At 44.4% G+C, this 16308-nt stretch overlaps 1 long non-coding RNA gene across 3 annotated transcripts; it reads right to left on the bottom strand.

Annotated features, from left to right (window-relative positions):
- Positions 1-4347: 4347 nt before the first annotated feature.
- On the bottom strand, positions 4348-15962 carry LOC125992662 (uncharacterized). Of its 3 annotated transcripts, XR_007489722.2 has the most exons (5): positions 12006-12828; positions 8452-8515; positions 7332-8221; positions 4596-4667; positions 4348-4513 (listed from the first exon to the last, which is right to left on the bottom strand). It is a non-coding gene; the product is annotated as an uncharacterized lncRNA (long non-coding RNA). The 3 variants fall into 3 exon arrangements; XR_011086260.1 differs by lacking the exons at positions 4348-4513; positions 4596-4667 and adding an exon at positions 13894-15962 and having other exon boundaries at positions 6196-8221; positions 12006-12085; XR_011086259.1 differs by lacking the exons at positions 4348-4513; positions 4596-4667 and having other exon boundaries at positions 6196-8221; positions 12006-12835.
- Positions 15963-16308: the final 346 nt, after the last annotated feature.

Below are 16308 nucleotides of genomic sequence, written 5' to 3' on the forward strand. Positions count from 1 at the left end.
TTTGTTTGACCTTCTGCCCTCTGGGAAGAGGTACAGGAGCCTGCGCTCCCGCACCACCAGACTCGCCAACAGCTTCTTTCTCCAGGCTGTTAGGGCCCTGAACTCGCTACCCCCTTCTGCGTAGCGTGCGGCACTGTTGCGCTATTTTCGGGAATGTCTGCTGTACGCGCACTTGCTCCTTTTTTTTCTGCTCCTCTTATTTATTTATTTATTGTTGTGTTATTTATTCATTATTTATTCAGCACGCTTTTGTTATACTTGTTTACTTGTTTGTCTGTTGTGAGCCATGTCTTGTCACCGTGGGATAGGGGGGAACGAAATTTCGGTTTCTTTGTGTGTCTTTGGCATGTGGAAAAATTGACAATAAAGCTGACTGTTAGATAAATTGTATATATATGTTATCATGCGTTCCCTAATGAGTACTTATTAATAAAGTTATTGCACAGAATGCTTGCTGTTTCGCCTTGCAGACGTCCACCAGTCCATAACAAGTCAAACGATGCTGTCTGGAGCTTCCTGACCTTCTACATCTCTGGGAATCCAAGAAAGCTGTTGATAGCTCAAACTATTTTGTTGATGTCTGTGACTTCTTATTTCACGCTCGAAAAGGAGTAGGAAGAAGCATAGCTTTTTAGATTCCTACCCCTTTCTCACTTTATCCATTAAACCAATGATTCAACATATACTGTAATTCTACAACAGACCACAAGTAGATACACTTTCACACTTATTTTTCTGTTTCATTTTAACTTGTGTGTAGCCCTTTGGCACTTTTAGCCTTTGTACCCGCTAAACAACATATTTTTGTACATTCTTTTAAACTGGTGGATATTTGGACTTTGCTTGAGTTCCTCACTTAAATTGTTCCATAGTTTGGCCCCAGTTACAGTGATGCAGAAACTTCTTAAGGTTGTTCTTATGTTTAAGATTTTGAAGTTGTGATTCCCCCTTAACTTATAACCTCCCTCCCGATTCCTAAATAAGTTTTGGATATTTTCTGGTAGTTGTTTTGCTTACTTGCTATACATGATTATTGCTGTTTGGTAAGATACTATGTCAGTGGATTTTAATAGTTTGGATTGTATGAAAAGTGGATTTGTGTGTTCCAAGTAGTTGATTTTATGAATAGTCCTTATTGCTCTTTTCTGCAGAATGATAAGTGGCTGTAGTGAAGTTGTATAAGTATTCCCCCAAACCTCAGCACAGGGCAAGACAAGAGAACAATAAAGTGTACGAAGTGAATGATAATCCAGTAATTCTTTTGCTTTGTATATGACTGCCATGCTTCTTGAAATTTTAGACTTTACGTTTTTGATGTGTGGCCGCAACGGATGCTAACTGCCGTCAACCGTCATACCATCAGAGAAGAAGAAGGGGTGGCCTGTCCTTTTCGTCGTCCTCTTGTCGGTTACGGTGAGTCTCTGCGTTGCTCTCTTTCTGGAACCGCCTTAAACGAGCACTGCCAAAATCCAGGAGCTTTGCCCCCCTGGGCCCCCTCCGGGGCGCTGCCCCTGGCCCCCTGCGGCCCCCTAATGGGGGCATACGGCCCCCAGACACTGGCTACTTTTCAGTGTTTTTTCACATTTTCCGTTCTCATCCCTGATACTAACAGTTATTCAAGTAAGTATAAAATAAATAACACGTTTATTTATTAACACGTTATTGGTTCTTGTCACAAGCCTAGTGTGTGCTGCAATATTACCGTATTTTCCAGACTACAAGTCGCTCTGGAGTACAGGTTGCACCAGCTGTAAAAATGCATAATAAAGAAGAAGCAAAAACATGTCGCACCGGAGTACAAGTCGCATTTTTGGGAGTACAGACATGAATAGGCATCCCCTGATCTTAAGCTCCCAAAAGGGCAAGGAAAAACTCAAAAAAAAAACTGCCAGGGGAAAATGAGAAACCTTGAGAAGGGACCACAGATGGAAGGATCCCCCTTTCAGGATCACCAGGTTTTGAATGAGAAAGGTCTCCTCTGCAAAACATGCATTGAAGGCAAAGTGGCGGGCGAGTTTACGGAGGGAGAAATATGGAAGGAACGGAAGTTGGACTACCTCAAGCGTCACATTCAGCAGAATGTCCGGAAGAAGGCCCAGCAGAGGCTGTACTTCCTGAGACAGCTCAAGAAGTTCAACCTGCCACGGGAGCTGCTGAAGACCTTCTACACTGCCATCATCCAGTCTGTCCTCTGCACCTCCATCACTGTCTGGTTTGGATCGGCCTCCAAACAAGACAAGCACAGACTGCAACGGACAATAAGGACTGCAGAAAAGATAATTGGAATCAACCTCCCATCTATCCAAGACTTGTACCTGTCCAGGACCAGGAAACGTGCAAGTAACATCTCAACAGACCCTTCGCACCCAGGTTGCAGCCTGTTTGAACTACTCCCCTCCGGACGCCGTTATAGAGCTCTGTACACTAAAACCAGCAGACACAGAGACAGCTTCTTCCCCCAGGCTGTCGCTCTGATGAACTCACACCACTCTTAGAGTCTCAGAGTCATTACTGTGCAATAACATCCCGCTTGCCACACCTTTTTTGTCTACACTGTTTGGACTATGTGTCCTCTCTGCATCCATTGCAGCCTGGTCATCCTAGAAGAGGGACCCTCCCATCTGTGGTCTCTTCTCAAGGTTTCTCATTTCCCCTAGCTGGAGTTTTGAGTTTTTCCTTGCCCTCTTGGGAGTTTAAGATCAGGGGGTGTTTGAGAATATCTTTCGTTCTTCACATGTCCTGAGTGTTGTTGTTAGTCACCTAAATGTTGAACAGAGGCTGTGATTTACCGAAGTCAAATTCCTTGTTTGGCATGCTCAAACATGGCGAATAAAAAACTCTTGAATCTTGAATCTTGAAATGTCATTTGAAAGCTGTTGGAATTGTACAAAGACTCAAGATGGCACATTACTTTATTGCTTTATTGCGAGAGAGCGCAAAAGACAGACAGAAAAGGAACGAACTGTCACACAAAACGAAACCCGACCCCGAGCAAGTTAAAGTTCTCATTGACAATCCAGTCAAAACTCGGTTTTCGACCACAATCCGTTCCAGAAGGCGGTTCGAGAAGTGAACTCTCTCAATAAAAGGCACGGCTACATTCGAGCAGAGCGCGGATCTCAGCCACACTTGTTGCGTGTGTTTGGGGTGCGCCCTTCTGCGCAGAAGAAAACGCTAAGCCAAAAAGACCTACCGCCTCTGAGATTGATTTCAGATAAATGTTGTCAACCCAACAGTATGTACTACAATTAACCCAGTAAAACTTTTTATTTGGCAGCATGGTGGAGCACTGGTTAGCATGTTTGCCTTACAATGCAAAGGTTGTGGGTCCGATTTCGGCTACGGACTTTCTGAGTGGAGCTCGCATGTTCTCCCCATGCCTGCCTGGGTTTCCTCCTGGTATTCCAATGTTCTCCAATGTTGAATAGACGTGCATGGTAGGCCGACTGACGACTATAAATTGTCTGTAGGTTTGAGTGTTAATGGTTATTCGTCTATGTGTGTCCCGCGATTTGGTGACAACCAGTTCAGGGTGTCCATGACTACTGCCCAGAGTGCGAGGATGTGCTCCAGCAAAGTAGCACTACTCTGTGAGTAGGCATGTTCAGAGAGCAAGAGTGCGCTCCACTCCTATTAAAGGGTAACTCAACCCAACATTTTCTTTAAAATATGTTATATATGCCCACAGGAGCCGAAATACATCATTCTTATTAATATTGCGTCCTTGGAATGAGATAAGTAACAAAATTCACTCGTTCTTATCCATCACAGGGGGGCAACCATATTGCCACTCGCTGCCGACTAAAAATGACATCACAGTTGCCAGGTCTCAAGTCAAAAACAATCGCAGTTCAGCTTTAGAAAACTGGTGAGCAAAATAGCCACCCGTTCAGATGGTGAAAAACAGGTGGATTTTAACTGTTACGTTCATATTCAACAAGTGAAAAAACATCCCTGCGTTTCAACTACTTGGGCAGCTGAGTCACGCCGAAAGTTACGTCATGCATCCTAAAAAACGGCCTTCGGAGAACGCACCCTGTGAATTTGGACACAGCTCCCGACTCCCAGCTGGCCTGGGAACTCCTTGGGATACATCGGGAAGAGCTAGAAGAAGTGGCTGGAGATAAGGAAGTCTGTGCTTTCTTGCTGAAAATGCTGCCTCTACGGCCCAACCTCCAGATAATCGGTAGATGATGTATGTACGGATGACAGGACAAAAATTCAGTATTTTTACTGGGATAATTATTCACTTTGTAATTGTAATCTAATGGACTTTAAAAAACAAACAAAACAAATGTGCTCTATGCGCTAAAAAAAAATAAAATAAAAACCAGGACCAATAAAGCATTTAGATTTTGTTACATTTTATTTTAAAGATATCACTCAGATGTCCCTATGGAGAGAAAAATGCACATTATAACACAAGATACGTGCTGATGACAAAAATGTCATCTTACTTGGCAACAACACCATCATTCTTTGCCAGCCTGAGGATGGAATCATCAGACTCCCCCTGTTTTGCATTTAGGAGAGAACACACACATGTAAAAAACCACAAGCATTTGAACCATTGAACACAATCCAGGATGACTCACCATTCTGCGGATGGCGCCACAGATGGCATAGGTCTTGAACTGACCGTTGAAACGACCCGTGACATTGTCCACCTGTAGCAGACATAGTTGAATGAATGACTTTATTTCATACATAGAAATACGTCCACATTACATACAATACAGAACGTACATAGAGCTTGAACAAGGACAAACTATATACAGTGTCTGACAGAAGTTCTGTCGCTTGTCCATGTTGTAGAAACAATGGCTTATAACCTGACTTTGACTCACCCAAATGAGGTGTAATGTATGAAAATAAATTTGCTTCACTGCAGAAATATTGATCTTTTAATGAACACAGAAAGGTCAGAGTTTGGCAAACCAAGTTTTGTCGGCTTGTCATACAATACACCCAATCCTAGCAAAACCTTTGCAAGTTAGAAGGCAATATCAACATACTAAAATGTCAAGAAATATTAGCTACCTCTTCCCAATTGTTAGGGTTTTTCAGATTATCCTTATCGGATGATTATGTTGGAATGCAACCGGTAATAAATAACCTACCTTGTCTCATCCTACACAAGGTCGTAAAAGTTCCCCCTGATATGTTTTGGGCTTCCTATTCAGTCTACACCAGCCCCCACTCTTAATAAATATGTCCTTGCAGTTGGGAGGGTTTTCAGACTTCATTCCTGAGCGAGTGAACTCTCCACCTGCAGGTGTCTAAAAGGACTTGCTTGTCTCCCGTGTGGTTCTTGCAAAATAAGTTAGAGTGAGCACAACTCTAACACCTTTTATGATTGGTGTTAGAGATTTGCTCACTCACACTTATTTTGCAAGAACACCACGGGAGACAAGCAAGTTCTTTTAGACACCTGCAGGTGGAGATTTCACCCATTGAAGGAATGAAGTCTGAACCCTCCTTCCTGCAAGGGCATATTTATTAAGAGAAACAGAGTGGGGGTATGAGTAGGCTGAATAGAACGCCCTTGTTCTAGATCAAGGTGCTCCAGTACTGGCCAGCCCAGTCACCAGACACGAACATCATTGAGCATGTTTGGGGTAGAATGATGGCGGACGCTTGGAAGACAAAACCAAAAAATCTTGAACTCTTGAGAGGCACGCAAGACTGCATTCTTTCCTGATGATTTCATCAATATGAATCATTGTCGAACCGCATGGATGCAGTCTTTCAAGCTCAAGGACATCAATTCAGCTACAGCTTTTTCAATTGCCTGTGATGGGTGAGTCGAGTGACGCGACCGATATCGAACAGACACCGCTGCTATGCAAGTACGTGAACTCTAATGGGCCGCAAGAAGAAGTGATCAAATTGACACCACTATTTTTCTTTAGATTATTTTAATAATAGGCATACAACTTATGTATTGACACTATGTTGCATTATAAAAGGCTTTTAGATTTTTAAGGCTCCAGACAGGTATGTTTTTTGTTTTTTTTGGGCCGATATGGCCCTTTGAACATTTTGGGTTGCCGAACCCTGGCATAGACAAAGAGACGTGCTTACGAGCAGTGTTCCCTCTAAGCTGCGCAATTGCGGACTGGTCGTGCAGTCTTGGCGCACATGAAATTACATGCTGCGCACAAAATACAATTCAGCATAAACTGATTGATTAAGATCTACTGTTAGACGTACTCTAATCTAATTAAGTGGATGAATGATTTTCTTTCTGTGCCTTTTTGTAGTGTAAATCAGTAATTGACAGTTGTCCAGCCAATGATATGTTTCACTTAGGCTACATAGTATATGTATGACACATATGTGTCCTGCCTATCCATGCAGTGCGGCAGAGTCAAGCGATGCAAATGCTAAATTAGCTAATCATGGCGAAACGAATGAGCAGCGACACATCCACTCGCCAAGCCAAAATAAATAAGAGATGCTTCTTTTAAGTTTGGATGGCTGTCGGAGTGTGTGCAACTACAAGAGGAAACAGTGAAACTGGGTGAGATTTTCTCTTTTTGAATGAGAAAGGTCTCCTCTGCAAAACATGCAGTGAAGCCAAAGTGGCGGGCGAGTTTACGGAGGGAAAAATACGGAAGAAATGGAAGTTGGACTACCTCGCGCGTCACATTCAGCAGAAATGTCATTTGAAAGCTGTTGGAATTGTACAAAGACTCAAGATGGGAGAGCGGATCGGTACGTTATTGCAAAGAACGCAAAAGATCGACAGAAAAGGAACGAGCTGTCACACAAAACAAAATCCGACCCCGAGCAAGTTAAAGTTCTCATTGACAAGATTTATTTATTTATTTATTTGTTCATTCATTCATTCATTCTGGTGTTGCACACAGTGGTCCACAGTGTGCACAGGGAGCTTGTGCGTTTGCACAGTCACTTGAAAAATTAGAGGGAACACTGCTTACAAGGCACAATTAGAGCTTTCTGGAAAGCCAGGATCATTGCAGAAGAGCAACGTGACGACAAGACAATATGGAACTTGGCATGTTTCATGGCAAACTTGCCCAATTGTTTAATTTGGATACAGAAGTCATGGACTTGGACGGATTTGCATATAAATATCTATTAACAATAATGTGAGTACATAGAGTACATGGTTAAACAGTAGAATAAAGTACAACCAATCTCAGTGTCTTGGTCCTATAACTTTTTGTTTACCATAAGTCATGCCATAAATAGGCCCGATAATGCGCTCTATGTGTGGATTAAATACAAAACAGACCCTGCAATTGTGCCTTTTAACCCCAAGTGCCTTATTGTGCCAAAAATACGGTAAGTTGGAAAAAGATTACCTCTGCTATGTTGATCTGTACGGAAGCGTGGTCCTTGGCTCCGATGATCCGGTTGCTCGCTAACCGCTACAAGACGTCTACTCGTCCTCCGGCCGGGCTGCTTCAACCCTTGCCGGTTCCCCAGCGTCCCTGGTCTCACCTGTCAATCGACTTTGTCACGGGCCTCCCCCCCTCAGAGGGAAACACGGTGGTCCTCACGGTGGTAGACCGTTTTAGCAAGATGACGCATTTCATCCCTCTGCCTAAGCTCCCATCTGCGAAGCAGACGGCGTCCATCATGGTGCGAGAGGTGTTTCGTCACCACGGTCTCCCACAAGACATCGTGTCAGACCGAGGACCTCAATTCGCTTCCACCTTCTGGACGGAGTTCTGCTGACTCCTCGGCGCCACGGCCAGCCTCTCCTCGGGGTTTCACCCTCAGTCCAACGGTCAAGCGGAGCGCCTGAACCAGGAACTGGGCAGGTCTCTCCGATGCATGGCCGCCGGGGACCAGCGCGGGCGGGTCCAACAGCTTCCCTGGGTAGAGTATGCTCACAATTCCCTTCCCAGCTCGGCCACGGGACTTTTGCCTTTCCACTGCGTCTTCGGGTACCAGCCACCCTTGTTCGCCCACCAGGAGCGTGGTGCGGCGTGCCCGTCGGCCCAGGCTTGTGTCCGCCGTTGTCATCGTGCCTGGGCGAGGGGCCGGGTCACTCTTCTCCGCTCTGTTTCAGGCTGCGCCCGCCAGGCGAACAAGCACCGGACGCCGGCTCCGGAGTACAGAGTGGGGCAGCGTGTGTGGCTCTCGACGCGGGATTTGCCGCTGCGAGCGGGATCCCGCAAACTGGCGCCCCGCTTTGTTGGACCGTTCCCTATCCAGAAGGTGATTGGCCCGGCCGCAGTCCGTCTATCTATTAACAATAATGTGAGTACATAGAGTACATGGTTAAACAGTAGAATAAAGTACAACCAATCTCAGTGTCTTGGTCCTATAACTTTTTGTTTACCATAAGTCATGCCATAAATAGGCCCGATAATGCGCTCTATGTGTGGATTAAATACAAAACAGACCCTGCAATTGTGCCTTTTAACCCCAAGTGCCTTATTGTGCCAAAAATACGGTAAGTTGGAAAAAGATTACCTCTGCTATGTTGATCTGCACGGAAGCGTGGTCCTTGGCTCCGATGATCCGGTTGCTCGCAGAGCTTTTAAAAAGAAAATAAAAATAATAATTTAAAAAACAGTGTTTCCATTGATTAATAAAAATACAGTCAAACCTCGGTTTTCAACCACAATCCGTTTCAGAAGGTTGAGAAGCAGATTCAAGTTCAAGTTTACTTTATTGTCAAAAATCCTATGTAACAGGGTTACCACAGAAGTTTGAAATTGCGTTTGACCAGTCTCCAATGTGCAGTTTAACTAAAAACATTTAAATAAGACATTGACATAAATCTCTTTCTTTCTCACACACACATACACACAACACACACAACACAAACACACACACAGCTAACTTACTCATACTGAATTTACAATTTCTTTCTCTGACATATTCATTCACAACATAAACATAGACAATGCACACTTACACATTGCAGTCATTCAAACACTAACATGCTTATAAACATGTGCAGTACTATACAATAAAATACTCTCTCTCACATTCACACACACGCACACACACACACGGTGTGTAATAAGAGTATTGACAATACAGACCCACACACACACACACACACATACATACACAGCAGCAGAAGTACAATCAGTGGTCATAGAAGTAAAGTGAAAAAGTGTATAACTGTATATAAGGTGCAAGAGTAAAGTGCCAAGTGGCATGGTGACTTTGGAATGTTCAAGTGGTTTTCCTCAGTGTGTTCATGAGTCTGATGGCTTGAGGAAAGAAGCTGTTACTCAGTCTGCTTGTGCTTGTTCCTATCACACCAGGTGATGAGTTGCTGTACCTCCTCTCTGTATGCTGAGTCATCGTTGTCTTTGATGAGGCCCACCACTGTTGTGTCATCTGCAAATTTGATGATGTGATTCGTTTCAAATCTGGCAGAGCAGTCGTGGGTCATCAGCGTGAACAGCAGGGGGGATAGCACACATCCTTGCGGCACCCCGGTGTTTATGACGGTGGTCGCTGAGGAGTTGTTTCCGACTCTGACTGTCTGCGGTCTGTTCGTTAGAAAGTCCAGCAGCCAGTTGCACAGTTAAGTTCTGACGCCTATTGTACTCAGCTTATTCACCAGATGTTGGGGGATGACTGTGTTGAACGCAGAGCTGGAGTCAATGAACAGCATCCGCGCGTGACTGTTTTTGTTCTCCAGATGAGCCAGGCAGAGGTGGAGTGCTGTTGCTATGGCGTCATCAGTGGAGCGCTTGGGGCGGTAGGCAAATTGGTATGGGTCCAGAGTAGTGGGGAGGGTGGATGTTAAGTGGGCCTTCACCAGTCTCTCAAAGTACTTCATCATGATGGAAGTGAGTGCTATGGGTCTGTAGTCATTCAGTGATGATGCTGGTGACTTCTTGGGTAGTGGTACGATGGTGGTAGCTTTGAAAATTGCTGGTATGATGACTTGGTTCAGAGAGGTGTTGTAGATGTCTGTGAGGACGTCAGTGAGTGAGTCTGCACAGTCTCTGAGCACGCGCCCGGGTATGTTGTCTGGACCTGCAGCTTTCCTGGGGTTCACCTTGAGTAGGGTCCTCTTCACGTCCGCTGGGTCCAGTTGAAGTGTTGTGCTGTCTGGGTGTACTGGGGTTTTTGTGGGTGTTGTGGTGTTGTTTTCTTCAAACCGGCTGAAGAAGGTGTTGAGAGAGTTGAGGAAGTCTATGTTGTCCTCACACGGTGGGGGGGATGGTTTGTAGTCTGTGACTGACTGGATGCCTTGCCACAGGCGTCTTGGGTCTTTTGTGTCTGTGAAGTGTGAGTTGATTTTTTGACCATATGCACGCCCCGGTGCAAGTTGGCCCTAGCAGTCTTGAGGGCCTCCTTGTCCCCAGACTTGAAAGCAGCGTTGCGTGCCCTCAGGAGCTCACGTACCTCCCTGGTGAACCAGGGTTTTTCATTTGCTCTCACTGTAATGTCTTTGGTGACGGTTACATCTTCCATGCACTTCGTTATGTATCCAGTTACAGAGTCTGTGTATTCGGTGAGGTTGACGTCCTGGTTGGTGGTGGCCGCCTCCCTGAAGACAGACCAGTCTGTGCGTTCAAAACAGTCCTGTAGAGCTGCTGTGGAGCCCTCTGGCCAGGCCCTGATCTGCTTCACAGTTGGTTTGCTTCTCGTCAACAGAGGTCTGTAGGCTGGAATTAGCATAACAGAGAGATGGTCTGATGAACCCAGGTGGGGGTGGGGAAGGGCTCTGAAGGCCTGTCTGATGTTTGCGTAGACCTGGTCAAGTGTGTTTTCTCCCCTTGTTGCAAAGTTCACACACTTGTGGAAGTGTGGCATTACTGTTTTCAATTTGGCCTGGTTGAAATCGCCAGCGATTATGCAGACCAAGTCCGGGTGTGTGTTCTGTAGTGTACTCACAGACTTGTACAGTATGGAGAGTGCGTCCTTTGTGTTAGCGCTGGGGGGGACGTAAACAGCTGTGATGTTGACGGTATTGAATTCACGCGGTAGGTAGAATGGACGGCAGTTGAGGGTTAAAAACTCAATGTTCTCTGAGCAGTGACTTGTAGTAACTACAGCGTTTGTACACCAGTTGTTGTTAATGTAAATCCACACACCACCTCCTCGAGATTTACCCGTGCTGGTGTGGTTTCTGTCCGCGCGGAAAGTTGTAAACCCATCCAGTTTAATGGCGCTGTCCGGAACGTTGTTGTGAAGCCACGTCTCTGTGAGGATGATCGCGTTGCATTCTCTCACCTTTCGTTCTGTAGTTAAGTCCAGCTTGAGATAGTCCATTTTATTTTCCAACGACCGCACGTTTGAAAGGAGAATAGATGGAAGTGCTGTTTTGTGAGGGTTTCTCTTCAGTCGGTGTTTGATGCCGGCTCGGGAACCTCGCCTTCTCCTCCGGCGTGTGCTCAGACTCCACCGCCGCTTCAGCTGCTTCCAGTGTCGGCTGGTGGGGGAGGGGGAGCCCGCTGCCTCAGAGGTTCCTTTGTCTCGGGACATTATTCCAAGACCGCGAATAGTTTCGCGATCCATGGCAAAGTTAACTCCGGATATATCCTTTGTGCAGTTGTTGCTTCTAAGTCCCAATAGTGTACTTCTGTCGTATGCGATTCTCGGAGACGATTTGGACGGTACATTTAACACAAAACACACATTTTTATCGGGAGCCGGCTTGGCCGCAGCCTCACAGGGCGCCGCCATCTTGGAAAATTACGTTTGGGCACATGTTGAAGGTATGTGCGCAAGTCTTCCTGGCTATAGCAGATGGATTAGTGATTTTAAAAGTAAGTCGATTCTGTTTTTTACCATGATAACAAATTAGTATCGAGAATTGTGGAAAATCACAGGTATTGGTACCGACGACTGAAATTCTAGTATCGTGACAACCCTGGCACACGCACATAAATATGTCAACGGGGCAAATTGCTAGTCCGTGGGGGTTGACAGTGTGCCAATTGTGTGAAGCCAGTCTTTCCACCCTGGCCTCCAAATATCTCAACCATTGTCCCCTTCAAGGATTGACGTTCGACAAGCGCATTTTAAGTACCACAACCATTACATTTGCTCACCATTTACGAGGGACGTAGAGGTCCACAAATTCACCAGCGTCATTCTGCATGTTGATTAGCAGGTCGTCTGCAAAGCAAAGCTGCAGAGAATATTTTATGTCAACAATTTCACTACACACTCCAATACTTCCATTCATCCATCCATCTTGATGCACACATTCAAAATAGCCACAGCAGTGCGTTTTAATATAATTGGCTCACATGACCTGGGAGCTATTGAGCAAAAACGCTATTAACAGTATTAATTCATTGAAAAGAATTTAAGCATTCATCACATAGAGCCTATTTGGAACTATCATCCTTCACAGTTTGGGGTCAAAAAGTCACATGACCTGGAGCTATTGAGCTAAAGCGCTAACATTTATAGTCATAAATTCACAAAAAATATTTGAAGCATTCGAATGATATTATGAGGTGTATCTCAACCAGCCTATGTGGACTATCATCCTGCACAGTTGGGGGTTAATAGGTCACATGACCTGAGAGCTATTGAGCTACACCGCTAATATTTACAGTCATGAATTCACTCAAAATATTCGTAGCTTTGGAATGAAATTCTAAGAGGTGCATCTCAACCAGACCATGTGGGGCTATTATCCTTCAGTTTGAAGTCAATAGGTCACATGACCTGGGAGCTATTCAGCCTCTTAGAATTTCATTCCAATGGTTAAAATATTTTTAATGAATTTATTACTGTAAATATTAGAATTTTAGCTCAATAGCTTCCAGGTCATGTTACCTATTGACCCAAAACAGTGGAGGACGATAGTCCCAAATGGGCTGGTTGAGATACACCTCCTAGAATTTCATTTGAATGCCTGCTTGTTTTAAAATTGAATGTATTACTGGAAATAGAATTTTACCTCAATAGCTCCCAGATCATGTGACCTATTGACCCCAAACTGTTGGATGATAGTCCCACATGGGCTGGTTGTGATACACCACTTAGAACTTTATTCCAATGCTTCAAATATTTTAAATGAATTTATAACTGTAAATATTTGCATTTTTCCTCAATAGCTCCTGAGTCATGTGACCTAATGGCCCGTGATATTGCAGGATGGTCGTCCCACATGGCCTGGTTGAGATATACATATTTTCAGTTGAATGCTTATTATTTTATCCGATTTATTACTGTAAATGAGCATTTTAACTCAATAGCTCACAGGTCATGTAACGTTTTGACCGCAAAAATTGCAGGATGATAGTCCCATGTTGAATGCTCCTCAGATTTTTTTAAGAATTTGTTAATTTGATATACACGGATGAGATTTACACATTTATCATTTGGAAAAAAAACGGACGCGTTTACATGTTATCACACTATGCTTTCCCTTCGATCTCTTTAACGGCATTTACATGCTATCGTAATGCAATGCTTTCCCTTCGCTCTCTATACCGGCGCTTACATACTATAGCACTGCCCTGCTTTTCCTTCGCTCTCTTTTAACGTAAAGCCTATAATATGGGCACGCTTCCCGTGCGACTGGCTTGATCGCAGTGTTACCTGGAAGCGAGTCGAACCGTTAAAGCCAGAATTAAACCCAGAACGTCTGCACTGCGAGACGGACGTGCTAACTAGTGCATCACCGTGCCACCCCAACCCCTTTCTCGGCTAAATCGCAATCTCGCGGAATGCAACGTGCCAATGCGTGGGGGTGTAAAACTGACCAGAAGACTCTTAGCATAGCAACTAACATGTGGAACGTCCACGCGTACCGGCGTGGAAACTGCCAATTAAACTGCATTTTAACTTTTTGTCCTCTAAACAAACACACACAGTAACGCTATCTGTTTAACGACGATAAACGTCGGTAAAATACACGGTAATATCACCGCATGTGCTCGTTTAAGGCGGTTCCAGAAAGAGAGCAACGCAGAGACTCACCGTAACCGACAAAAGGACGACGAAAAGGACAGGCCACCCCTTCTTCTTCTCTGATGGTATGACGGTTGACGGCAGTTAGCATCCGTTGCGGCCACACATCAAAAACGTAAAGTCTAAAATTTCAAGAAGCATGGCAGTCATATACAAAGCAAAAGAATTACTGGATTATCATTCACTTCGTACACTTTATTGTTCTCTTGTCTTGCCCTGTGCTGAGGTTTGGGGGAATACTTATAAAACTTCACTACAGCCACTTATCATTCTGCAGAAAAGAGCAATAAGGACTATTCATAAAGTCAACTACTTGGAACACACAAATCCACTTTTCATACAATCCAAACTATTGAAATCCACTGACATAGTATCTTACCAAACAGCAATCATCATGTATAGCAAGTAAGCAAAACAACTACCAGAAAATATCCAAAACTTATTTAGGAATCGGGAGGGAGGTTATAAGTTAAGGGGGAATCACAACTTCAAAATCTTAAACATAAGAACAACCTTAAAAAGTTTTTGCATCACTATAACTGGGGTCAAACTATGGAACAGCTCAGTGGCCTAGTAGTAGAGTGTCCGCCCTGAGACTGGAAGGTTGTGGGTTCAAACCCCGGCCGGGTCATACCAAAGACTATAAAAATGGGACCCATTGCCTCCCTGCTTGGCACTCAGCATTAAGGGTTGGAATTGGGGGGTTAGATCACCAAATGATTCCCGAGCGCGGCACCGCTGCTGCTCACTGCTCCCCTCTCCCCCAGGGGATGGATCAAAATCACATGGGGATGGGTTAAATGCAGAGGACAAATTTCACCACACCCAGATGTGTGTGTGACGATGATCATTGGGACTTTGGGACTTTAACAATCTAAGTGAGGAACTCAAGCAAAGTCCAAATATCCACCAGTTTAAAAGAATGTACAAAAATATGTTGTTTAGCGGGTACAAAGGCTAAAAGTGCCAAAGGGCTACACACAAGTTAAAATGAAACAGAAAAATAAGTGTGAAAGTGTATCTACTTGTGGTCTGTTGTAGAATTACAGTATATGTTGAATCATTGGTTTAATGCACAGGTGTCAAACTCAAGGCCCGGGGGCCAGATACGGCCCGCCACATCATTCTATGTGGCCCGCGAAGACAAATTGTGCATCAAATTTATGTGTCATTACTAGAATTGCAAATTGTCTTCACTTGTAATATCTTTTTAAAAAAATATTTGACCAGTTTTTACTCGTCTGATTTGAAAACGACTTATTTGTCAGTTTGTTTTGTAGCTTTTACTGTATATAATAGTGTTAAGAGTAAAAGTGATCAAGTCATCACAAAAATCACGAAAAAAATCTTATATAAGACGCACCTGACTATAAGCCGCAGGGTTCAAAATTTTGGAAAAAAGTCGCGGCTTGTACACCGGAAATTACGGTATGTGTTGGAAATGATATACTTTTTTATCATTGGATTCTATGTATCTGCTTTTGTGTGCAAGATTCTCCGCAGTATGTGACCATCTAGCCTTGTGAAAATGACTTGGGGGCATATGGCCGGCTAATGACTGGAGTCATTAGCCGCGCTATACAATAAGCCCCATAGTTAGCTAGACATGTTCAGATCATGATTGTCATGGGATGGGTGAAGCAGACAGAGGTCTTATTTAAGTTGAAGTCATGAGTACGGCACAGGGATGTATTCCCAGGGCCACTAAGACTAGGTCTTTGTTAAGCTAATAGTCATGAGACGTCCATACTGCTCCGTCCATAAGAGTATCCCATTTGTTCTGTGGTAATGAGATAACTATGGAATGTACTTCCTGCCTGGGAACCTACCCGATCATGTACACTTGCCCCTTTGTTTCTCTCTCAATAAAAGGCACGGCTAAATTCGAGCAGAGCGCAGATCTCAGCCACACTTGTTGCGTGTGTTTGGGGTGCGCCCTTCTGCGCAGAAGAAAACGCTAAGCCAAAAAGACCTACCGCCTCTGAGATTGATTTCAGATAAATGTTGTCAACCCAACAGTATGTACTACAATTAACCCAGTAAAACTTTTTATTTGGCAGCATGGTGGAGCACTGGTTAGCATGTTTGCCTTACAATGCAAAGGTTGTGGGTCCGATTTCGGCTACGGACTTTCTGAGTGGAGCTCGCATGTTCTCCCCATGCCTGCCTGGGTTTCCTCCTGGTATTCCAATGTTCTCCAATGTTGAATAGACGTGCATGGTAGGCCGACTGACGACTATAAATTGTCTGTAGGTTTGAGTGTTAATGGTTATTCGTCTATGTGTGTCCCGCGATTTGGTGACAACCAGTTCAGGGTGTCCATGACTACTGCCCAGAGTGCGAGGATGTGCTCCAGCAAAGTAGCACTACTCTGTGAGTAGGCATGTTCAGAGAGCAAGAGTGCGCTCCACTCCTATTAAAGGG

This window comes from Syngnathus scovelli, unplaced genomic scaffold (assembly GCF_024217435.2).
Source record: "Syngnathus scovelli strain Florida unplaced genomic scaffold, RoL_Ssco_1.2 HiC_scaffold_23, whole genome shotgun sequence".
NCBI classification, from domain to species: Eukaryota; Metazoa; Chordata; class Actinopteri; order Syngnathiformes; family Syngnathidae; genus Syngnathus; species Syngnathus scovelli.